Genomic DNA, 11,517 nt, shown 5'->3' with positions numbered 1-11,517 from the left:
GGAGTCTGGGAAATGGTGAGGTAATACAACTACATGAACAAGTAATTGAATTCTGACATCTCTTGATATGCTGAAAGACACAGAAACATGCAAAGTGACTCAGCAATGGCTCTGGGTGATACTGCACACAAAAATATTTCTGGTCTTCTGGGTAGACTGATCTGGCTAGAAATTCTTTTGTAGAAAGCAACAGGGGTTCTCTGTAGTGTTTTAGCATTGTCAGAGAATCACTTAAGAGCCATTCAGTTCACTTTCAACACTTGGTTGTCTGCATACATAATGTAACATTTTTTCTGCCTGTACCAAACATCAGTAGTTGTTAGATCCAGGCTAACTCTCATCTTTCTGTCCTGTTCCTATGCATTCGGCTGCATTCATATACAGTACTGATGTGATACTTTCTTGATAAAATTTAATGTAAGCCTTCACTAGAGTTTCTGTCAGATCCAATTCTCCTTCTGTTGTAGTATCCTCAGGTTTCTGACTTAGTTCTTTGGACAATGCTTATACAGACTCAGGCTAAGAAAGTTCTTCTTTAGTCCGTCTGTCATAGCCTTTGACCAGAGCTATTCTTGCCCAAATCTACATTAGAAGTGGATGGAAAACCATATTCCATGTAGGTAGTCAGAAAGAGGAGCAGGACAGGGAAAGGAAAAATGAAGTAACTAAAAATTTAATTAATACTTTCCATTACCTTTTATTCCTAGTCCCCTTCTAAGTTCTTTTATTTATTTGCAGAGGCTAGAGAAGTAGAGAGGAAATGATCAGTCATTTTAAATTAAATTTTATTATGAAATATGAATCAATTTAGTTGATGTCCATTTTTATTAAATTGAGGACATAAGGTATTTATAGCTGTTACTTTGCTCAGGAGAAATTAAATCTAGCAGAGGTGCTTTCAGGGACCACAGGTCACTCCGGGTAAAACTCAAGCTTAAATACAGATCTCTATCTTGTTTCTGAGAAGTGGAGTGGCCATGACAAAACAATCTGCTCTGGCTGAAGGCTTGCTCACACTCTGAAAGGCAATCCCTTATTTAGGGAGGATATCTTCAAATGGCAGAAAGGAAAGTGACAGGATCATCTTGAACTAAAGGGAGGGGATATCAATATCCTTGATAGATGGTGTGTGACTTTTCTCTGTAGTCTCAGATTTGGAGGCAGGATTTCACATACCAGATAGAGACCAGAGAGTCATGAGACTTGTGTGAAGCAGAAATAAACATAAGCCAAATTCACTGCTGTGGTTGCTTCTTAACACCGTAGAAAAATGCAGTCAAGTTGCAGTTTTGTTCAGGGAATGGGTATAAGCCTGTAGGTATTTTTGCAGTAAATCTATGCCAAAATAGAAGTCCATTTACTTTCAATGTTAAAAGCATTGCAACTTTGTGAGTCCATTTATGCTTGAGGTTATGGGAAGCCTTTGGCTAGCATGTGCAATTGGGATAAAAAGTGACATGAAAATAAGGTCAAGCTTCAGTCTCACCTCCACTGCAGTTGTATGAAGTTTTCCCATGGTCTTTTATAGCTGGCCCCTACTTTTCTGAGGATGTCCCACAGCTATGCAGGAGAACCTGAATGTATCCACTTTGGGTTCACTTTGCACACTGAGTGCACTGCCTGTACTTTGCCAAACTAAAAGCTTACATTTTGAAAGGTTCATTTCATGTTGTTGGCCATCTTCTTTTAAAACTCATTTGGGTCCTTGCCTTGCTGATTTCAGCACTAACTTTTCTTTTAATTGCTAGAAACCAATTCATGCCTCAACATCTGGAAGTTGTTTCCATAAATCTTGGAAACTTCAGGCACATTCAGAAGCAAAATTCACAAAATTCAGAGACAAACCCATTAGTTATGCCCATAAATTGCAGCCTGATGGAGGAAAAGAAGTCAAGCAAAAGATAACTGAGATATTGTATCAGAGCACTGACATAGTTGGAATGATACAATAACAACATGATAGGATGTTTTATTAGTAGGTGATGTGTTTGGTCATTGCAACCTTTAAAATCCATTTCAACGCAACCTTAAATTCTGCTTTTTGCATTAACCATTTATGTCAGATGTTACAATTATTTTCAGCCATCCTAATTGCTGGAAAACTTCTTAGCATTTTTTAAGTATAAATCATCAGAGTAATCCAGGTATCACATGGTGCCTACTCTGCAGGATATTTAACTTGAAGAGCTGCAGGTACTTGCATTTGGGTCTGCTTTCCCTTGCACAGCAGCAGCACTGTGCTCAAGGTACCTGTAAGCTTATGTGTTTTTGCTCTTCTGTATTATGAGTACAGCAGCTTTTAATGTGACAAGTTAAGGACTCTTTAAGGCAAGAATCCTCTGTCTTCTTTAATGTTACTCTTAAGCAATGTCAAAGTGATCCCAGCAGGGGATGCGAATTTCCACTGAGACTACAGAGAGCGGGGATCTGGCTTGGCTTGAAAGAAATTTTGTTGTTGGTTTGTTTTTTTTTTGTTTTTGTTTTTATTTTTGTTTTTATGTGTTTGTTTTTGTTTTTGTTTTGTTTTTTGTTTGTTTGTTTTATTTTGTCCCTAGATTTTCTGAGCTCCTTTTAAAATTTTAACTTCTGACAGCTTTCACAAAGGGCCAGGGTGGAAAATACTGCAAGAAAAGTGTTTTGTTACAGACTTCTGGGAAGCATTCAGCGAAGAGTAGATGACAATTTGGACACAGTTGTATGCTGTGTTTAGAAGTTTTGTTGCCCTTCCCAGTTTTTGGGGAAGGAACCCAAAGAAACGTGTGAAATACTGATGCAATCAAGGCTTCTTGTACTGGAGGCATTCTATTTTTGCTACTTGAAGTGTGTTTGGCTTGTTAGTGGAACTAGACCTTCTTTCTGGAGGAGAGTTGGCAATCCAATAAAGTGGCTTGTAGATGTAACCTTTTTTTCATCAGCCTGTACTATTATTCCTTCAAGCTAGTTCACAGTTCAACTTGTTCCTTAGTGTTGATTTTGCACAGATGGGCTATAATCAGAATGCAGGCTCATCATATGGTTGTGTTAATTCTGAGCAGCCTGGTGGGTACGCAGATGCCAATGTCAAGCACACTATTTGTCCTTTTTTGGCACTTGCCTTTCTCACTTTGCTGGGTGGTATCACTTGTCTAAAGACATTTTGTCAGTTTCATAGCAGAAACCAGTGATTCCCAATTTGGGAGTGCCTTAATGTAATGTGTTCTTTTCTTTTTGTTTCAGCCCAAGGCCAAGGTCAGGTTCCAAAGCCAAGGAACCGAGGCCAAGGTTCCTCATAGCAGCTTACACTGCCTGAGTCCAAGACACTGCATTCTCCTAAGCCAGGGTAACTTTTTCTTCTCTCCAGGGTTACTCTGATTAAAAACTCTGAACAGCTCAGAGCCCTAGCAGGGGCAGCATACTTTTCCAAGGGTCAAGATTCCTCATTAAGTGTGAGGGAAGAAGTGTTTGGAAACCTCTGCATGGCCTTGAAAGGTGGTAATACCCACCCCAGCAAAAGATAAGCATGCTATTATCATTCACATAATGTCATGATGATTTTATTATTTTTCTTTCTCTTCCTGCACAGAGTGTATTTTCTGAGGCTGATTATATACCCAATTGAAGAGTTTTAGACATTTATCTGCATTTCCTCTCTGAAACCTGAATTAACACTAAGGATTGACTACGGGAGTATAGTTGCCCCTTAATACTAGAAGGAGGATAGAGACAGGGTGGTGGAGAAAGGATTTTCACACAAAGAGCAGCAGCAGCTTTGCCTGCTTGCTTTCCCTTTGGGATGGCCCACAGATGGAGCAGTAGCATTGCTGAGTCCTTTGTTCTGTGCTGGTACAGAAGGTGGTGGTCAAAAGGTAACAGTGAGATGTGAGAACAGTAAATACAGGCAGGAAAAGTAGGAATTGGCTTTCTAGCACAAGGTGTTTCTGTTGGGCTCCCGTGTTTTTGCAAAGCTGGAGGTAATTTTTTGACTACCCTGAGTCACAGTGGACACCAGTGCTCTGGCTGAATATGTCTGGATAAATGTAGTAAAAGGGACAGTGTCCATATTATTCAGCCTAGCCATATATTTTCTTCTGGTTTATAGTGGATCTCAAACTTCTCTTCACTCATTTCTTTGTTTGCATCTGATTTTAAAGGGCTGCAATAGAAAGCAGATTAACTTCAAAGTGATCATGGCCTGTCCATTGACAAGAATCTTCAGCAGATTTACCATACCAGAGCAAACTGGGATGTATATTCTTCTGAGGCAGTAGTGTCATTATGTTTAGTGATTGCTTTGTTTTGCCCTGCCCATGATTTGGTTTGCTTATTGCCAGGTGACTTTTCTTGGAGAAACAAGACATCTCATCCTTCCTGGATGGCTTTCCTTGGGAGAGCTGGTTGTACCTGATTAGTCACTTTGTGACAAAACTCAGTCATCACAAATAAAAGCCAATGCTTTCCTTAGGGAATGATCAGGAGACAATAGTCCAGAAATCTAAGATGCTTTCCTGAATTTACAAATCACAAATTTCTCCTTCTCATGCACCACAGTAAAAAGTGTGAAAATTCCCTCTTTTTCATTTGTCTGGCAGCAGTTTGGATCATAAACACTGATAAACATTTATTGTGAAAAAACACAGTCAATTTTTTCTTCCTGTGAAAAGTAAGATTAGGAAAAAGTAAAGTGAGATAAGCATGAGTTTGTTATGATCAACTTCTTCACTCATGGAACAAGGAGGCATATTGGGTAGTCTTTTGTCCAGCAACTAATCCCAGTGTAGAAATGAAAATATTGCACAGATCTGAGCACCATGAGATTTTTATTAGTGTGTACAATACAACCTTTAAAGTTCTATATGTTGTTGGGAACATTAAAGATCATATTATTGCAGTGCACATTGAGGTTTTCATCTGGTATTTTGTGCAGTTTTGCTGAGGTTGGACCTAGCATAAGACAGCTACTGAAGGAGTAGTGAGTGACTGAGATTGGCTTCTGTAGAATTATAGCCCATTAAATCTTCTTTACCACTCATTACTGCCCAGGAATCTCTTCTGTTTCAATTAGTTTGGTGTAATTATACCAACTGTGATGATCATTTTTCCACAGCAAGCAGTGGCCCTGCAACATATACTGTAGCCCTTGGAACCCTGTCAGATGTAATCAGAAAAAAGAAACAATTCTACCTGCACAAGCAGAAAGCAAATTGCTTCTATTCTCTTGCTAAAAAAAGGCAAAAAATTAGCTCATAATTACAGAAAAATTTCACAATTTTTGTCACAACAGGTGAGGGTGTGGGATGTAATGCTACTGGATGATGTATATGAAGTAAGAGGTGCTGTTCATTGTCCCTGAAGATTTGGCTATAAGCAGGCTAAACCTCTGGTAAGTGAGGGTACAATACTAAACCCACTCACTGCTTTGAGTGTGTTTCATAAAAAAGATCCTTGCACTCCTCACAGAGGTTGAGATGATTTACCAGGAAATACAAGTGGTGGGTGGGATCCAGCTGCCCAAGAATGTGTAGGAGTGAAATATAAATATGTTACCTATGGAAATTGTACGGTTTGCCTTTCCCCCTGGATATTGAAAGAAGCATCATACAGAGTGCAGAAGAGCTGCAGTTTTTGGTGTACTCATCTCTTTAAGGCTGCTTCATTCACACATGATACATTGGATACCTCAGCCACCAGCCATACAATGTCAGCAACATTGCCTTACAATGGCTTTTTACACCTCTCAAGCATCAGTAAAAGTCATGTAGGACAAGTTAGCTGACCTGTGCTTTTGTCTTCTTTTTGGAGTGTGTCCTCAGTTATACCAAACAAAGGTATAAATTGCATTGCAAAGACATAGTTAAAGCCATATTCAGGATCTTTGGAGATGATGTATGAAGACAGTTGTTTAGTTTAAAAGGATTAAATATATTACCTGGACTTCAGTCTGAGTTTCTGAGTAAGTAAAGTGAGTTTGGAATCAGTAAAGCACATTAAAGAAAGCCGTTCTTCCTATTTGTCCAGTCATGAGCAAGGAGCTGTTAAAACTTGTTCTACACTGACAGGATCCTTACAATGAGCAAATTCTCCTTCTTCAACAAAAAGGCCTTGAATGTCCTGTTTCCTTGACAAGGGAGACAGCAATCAAATAGGGTTAACTTCTTTCAATCTTAAATGTCTTCCCAGCTAGTACTTCAACAGAAAGCTCCTTCTTGGCTCCTTCTCAGCTCCTTTTCAGGTATTTTTATGTATCTAGTGTGTAATTGTTCCCTCTTTATGTTACGTGTGTGTGTTTCTGCCTCAGAGTAAATGTGCAACAGCAACTGAGATCTGTCTGCATGTTGTCCTGACTGACATCACTCACACCATCACAAACAACCTGTTGTGTGATACAGGTGAGATCTCAACACGGCATATTTACCTGGTCCCTTGTTTAACCTAAATGAAGAATACTTTCCAGGCACTGCCCACCTATCAAGAGATTTTTTTCAAATGTTGCAGAAGAGTTAAGTCTATGACCACTTGCTCAATTCTAGGAATTTTACGTGATAAAGACATCACAGACAAGGTAAATTTTAATGACTTTGCTGCTTTACATAATTAATTTTAATCTATGAATAAAAGTGTAATAAAATGTAATTGTGCAGATTTTTCTTAAAGGTAGAAATGTTGTCTCTGTGTTACTAAATCATTGTTATACATATTTTAGACTTGTATTTCCATGTACAATGCTGTAATGCTGTAAGCATTCAAAATTCATTTACCATATTCCCTCTTCTATATCAACTTAATTGAGGGCATTAGCTTAATATTCATTATAAAAGCATTAGCTTCATTGCCCAGTGGGCTTTCAATAAGCATATGTGCCAAAAACAATAGTTGGAATAGCACAAATAATACTTAGACAAACTAGTACTGTCAAAATCTGCATGAACAGGGGAGAAATCAAAAATATGGAAAGTACTTGCACAGGGTCTGTCTGGGATAGAGTTCACAGCAGCCTATATTGTGCCAAGCTTTGCATTTGTGGCTAAACCAGTGCTGGTCAAGCATCAAGGCTGTCCCTGCAACCCCCCCCTACAAAGACTGGGGGTGTAGAAGAATTTGTGAGGGGACAGCTGACCCCAGCTGAGCAATGGGATATTTCATACCATGTGATGTGGTCAGCAGTAAAAGCTGGGGGAAAGGAGGGGGGAATTAGTGGTTATGGCATCTGTCTTCCCAAATAACTGTTCTGCATGCTGAGGCCCTGCTTTCCTGTAAGAGGCTAAACATTCAACTGCTGATGGGAAGCAGTGAAGGAATTCTTGGTTTTACTTTGCCTGTGCACAGAGCTTCTGCTTTCCATATTAAACTGTCACTGTCTCGGTCCACAAGTCTTTTCAGCTTCCTTCTATTTGTTCCTGATCCCCTGACAGGGGCAAACAAGTGACCAGTAAGGGTATGTTTGGTTATTTGCTGGTCTGGCCCTCTACACTGCAACAAAGCTGAATTTTAAAAGGTTCCTCTTTTTAGACATTATCTTTTAAGTTACCTTACTGAATATAATATAAAAGGGCCTGTTTCTCTTTTTTCTTTTTTCTTTTTTTTTAAGATGTTCAACAGCCTTTCAAAACCAGGTCCCTTGTGGCTGGACATGTAAAATTTTTCCTAAAATATCCTTCAAATCATAATGAATATATAAAGCCAATCTAATTAGCTACCAAAATAATTTGTGTGCACAGACATTTGAAGGTCAGTGTGTACCATATAAAACAAGTGACATGGTAGTAAGATTGAGCAAGTTTAAGGGTCTACGATGCTCTTCCCCCTTATGGCAAAATAGTAAGATACAGGGCAATAGAAAACCTTATTACTGGTGGCTACATTATGTATTTTAGCTCCATCTGTTGAGCAGCAATACAATGTTATCTTTCACAGCTTCTGCAGTCTTATCCTCTCTCCAATACAGGTAATTGTTACAGTGGTCTACTTCATCCCAAACAGGCAGCATCATTTTCTGCCTCCTTGAGACCTGATTAAACACTTATGTTAAATATTAAATATTCTTCTGTTTATGTCTGCATTGTTTTAAGTTTCAAAATCTGATGGGTGCACAGTTAGTGTAACCAAGTGACAGCTGGAGTTCAGCATTATTACAAATCTTGTTTCTGTGTAGACAATTAACAGCAGATGAGGAAGGTGCTAATTGCTGTGTCTGGTCACAATGCACTACCTGCTTGCTTGTCTTTACTGAGTTGGGTTGGTGCAGGGGCTCCTTAGAGAAGAACCAAGCTGTTTCTTGACAATTGTGTGAGAGCAGTGCATCATTGGAATAGGAAGTTTTGTAGAAAATTTTTCCATTGTGCAATATTTAGCATCCTTTATTTACTGGCTTAAGAAGAATAACTTGCTTTTTGCCAGGCTGGGATCACATTTTATTTTGTATTTATTAGGTGACCAGAAAGAAAAAAAAACTATTAAGAGAAAACTGAAGCAGGCATTCTTTTTCTCTCACATCTATATATGAATTGGAAAATTCTGCGCAGAAAAATAATTTAGTTGCATAATCTAAAAAGGAGACGAGGAAGAAAATCTGTATTACCTCTGCAGCATCAGTAGAACAATCTACCATTGAAGAGAATCTCTGATTTTATACTTCTGCACTGCAATAACAGCAGCCACGTACTCAGGGATATCAAACCCTAAATCAACAGCTGAGTAGCTTTCTACAGCTAATGGCCAAGGTGACTTCCAGTAACTTCAGTGAGTAAAATACAGCTGTGGTTGCCTTTAATAACATCAAAGGAACAGGTAGAAGCAAAGGGGTGAACTGGGTGAATTTCTGGACAGGGCTTTTCTCACTCCTGAAAGTCTCACCTGCCTGTTCAGTGCAACATCCAGCTCCCATCTGTTTGAATATGTTCCTCGAAACTGTCACAGTTTCCTAATCTGTGGTCAAAGTGCCCTTGAAGAGAAAAAGTTGTATCAGGAAACAAATTGTTTTGAACTACTTACGGACAATTTTTCATTATGTGCTTTAAAGATTGGATAGAGTGCTCCTGTTAAAAGCTCTAGGCTCGAATTTTTATTAAAGCAGAGCCCTCTTCATGTTCTGAGAGCTCCCAATGCTTTCTCTGAAATCAATTGGTGTTTCTGCTTGGAGGATAGGTCACTGTGCCTTCTCTGCAGGTAACAGTTGAACTAGACATGACCCTTAAATCATATTTTAAGGTATATATTAAGAAGTATCTGTATTTTACATGGCTCATCAAAGTTTCCCTGAAAGTCTTCTGTAGTTTTTACTTTATTTTAATAGTAAAATCCCAACATGACTTTCATGGCTTTAAAAGTAAAAAATTACATTAATCTTACATCTAGTAGTTAAATATGACAGTTTGTCTCCTGACTGAAAGCAAAGGGCAGAGTTTCAACTTATGAGAAGGTTGGAATTTGCAAAATACTGCTAATTTATTACTTTCATTGCAAAGAAATAAGCCCACTTCTCTTGTGGATCAAGCAGAGGGCACTGTCTTTATTCAAATGCTATTTGAAAAAGAAATTATTCTTAAAGTGACTCTTTAATTTGGACCAGTGAAAGAAAACTGGGCTAGTGGAAAACATTTACATGGCTTTCTTTAATTTCTCACCCCTGCCAGAGAAACACAAGTGGCCCTCTTAGGTACCATGTGCCAGCTGGGATTTCTGCTGCTCCAGCTCCGTTGTCTGAGAGCTGTTCCCAGCACAGTGATGATCAGTCCTCAGTGTGTGTGCCTGCTCCTGGCACAGGTACAACACTTTGCCCCTTATCACCTTACATATCTAACCTGGAGAATAAATTGTCACTGAACTATAAACGTGGTGTGTGTGAGTGGAGCCCCTGGGAGCATGAGCCTGAGCCTGAGCAGGACAGTGGATGCTGTGGGATGGCCATGGTGAGCCTTTCACTCTGATGGGGACAACTAAATATGAATTGAGAAGTGTCAGGCTAAAAAAAAAAAAAAAATCCAACTGGAGAAACAAGGCAGATTTGCAGAGGATTGTGTTGTGACCTGGGGTTTCATATTGCCTGAGTCACATATCTGTGGGGATATGTAGGAGGCAGCGTGGAGGGAAAGCAGTTGTTCTTATAAGAAGGGCTCAGTAAACATGATTTGAAAACCCAACCCCCATATCTTTAAGGTTTGTGTACATGAAAAGCTTACTCTGAAAAGAGGCAAGGTGTTATCAATACTACAATTGTGCCAGCAGAACTTATTCCAGAGAGGCTTTCATTCTGCAGTGGGCTTCGTCAGAGAAAGATTTATAACGTAGTAGCTATGGTGTTACAAACATCAGAAGTAATGTTTTCTGTGGCAAATAAAATGCCAGCAAAGAGGCTAGTGAAAAAGCTGCTATGTTTAACTCCAGAACTCTGACTTCCCCTATCAGTGGCAGTGTTTGACTGCTTTTTTTCCAGACACATCCCTCTACTCTATCATAATGGAAGTTCTTCCCCACAGCTTCCCCCCACTGCTCTGTACCACAGACTGATGTTTGTAGCATGGGATGATACAGTGGGTAGTGTAGCTCTGCTCTATCTCTGCCCTGAGATGAAAATTGACTCCTCAAGTGAGCTTCATCTCCTGCATGTCTCTCACGCAATCACCTAATTTTATGTGAATACATCTGGTGCTACAAGAGGACACTTGGGAATGCCAAAACCTTTGGCTGACAGGGAGAAATACTTGAAAGAGTGTTTGCTACCCAAGATAGGAGATGTAAGTAAGGTGACTCATGCTATTGCTGTTGTCCTGCTCCTGTGCATCCAAACATAGCAGCATGTTTCATGTCTTCATACGTCCAAATGTAGGAGCTGGAGGTTAAGATCACCTGGTCATCCTGTGCTAGGAAAAGAGGCAGTAGAATTTCCTTCAGCCTGGGTAACATTTAATTGCAAAGACTGAACTCTGGTCCTTGCACTAAAAGATAATCTTAAGGCACTATTTTTCCGAAATCCATTATCTGGCTGTCATCCACGTGACTGCAACCACACAACTGCTTCAGAACAATACCTATCCTTTCATCAAAGAAAATTTTCTAGTCTATTTTGAAGTAACAACATTTTAAAAAGTCTGAAGCAAATAAAGGGGTCATGCTCAAGATTTTTCAAACTGTGCAAAGGAAGCATATGGGGTAGAAAACTCGCAATCAAACCACAGTCACGAATGCATGTAGTAATCTTTGTTGTTAACAGTAATGCTGTCTTTTTTTTTTTCCTTTTTCTTTTTTGCAAACAGTAAATAAGTGCAGATGGTACTGAAAGAAAATGTTCATTCAAAAAGGCATTTAGATAAAGCAGTTGGTTTCAGAGGAAAATGCCAGAGCAGAGCTTCTCTAAGTATGATATATTTTAACCAAGATTTCAGCATCAGGTTGTCATGGTTTAGGCCCAGCTGGTGTTAACCAGATCTCTGTGTGGCTGTGGAAAACATCAAAGCTAACAAAACAGTTTTGATCCTCCCCCTACACTTGGGACTGGTGAAACTGCACTTTGAATACTGTGTTCAGTTTTGCCCCCCCACTAGA

This window comes from Heliangelus exortis, chromosome 2, assembly GCF_036169615.1.
Source record: "Heliangelus exortis chromosome 2, bHelExo1.hap1, whole genome shotgun sequence".
Taxonomy (NCBI): Eukaryota; Metazoa; Chordata; class Aves; order Apodiformes; family Trochilidae; genus Heliangelus; species Heliangelus exortis.
The sequence above is the reverse complement of the archived record's forward strand: the minus strand, read 5'-3'. Positions refer to the sequence as shown.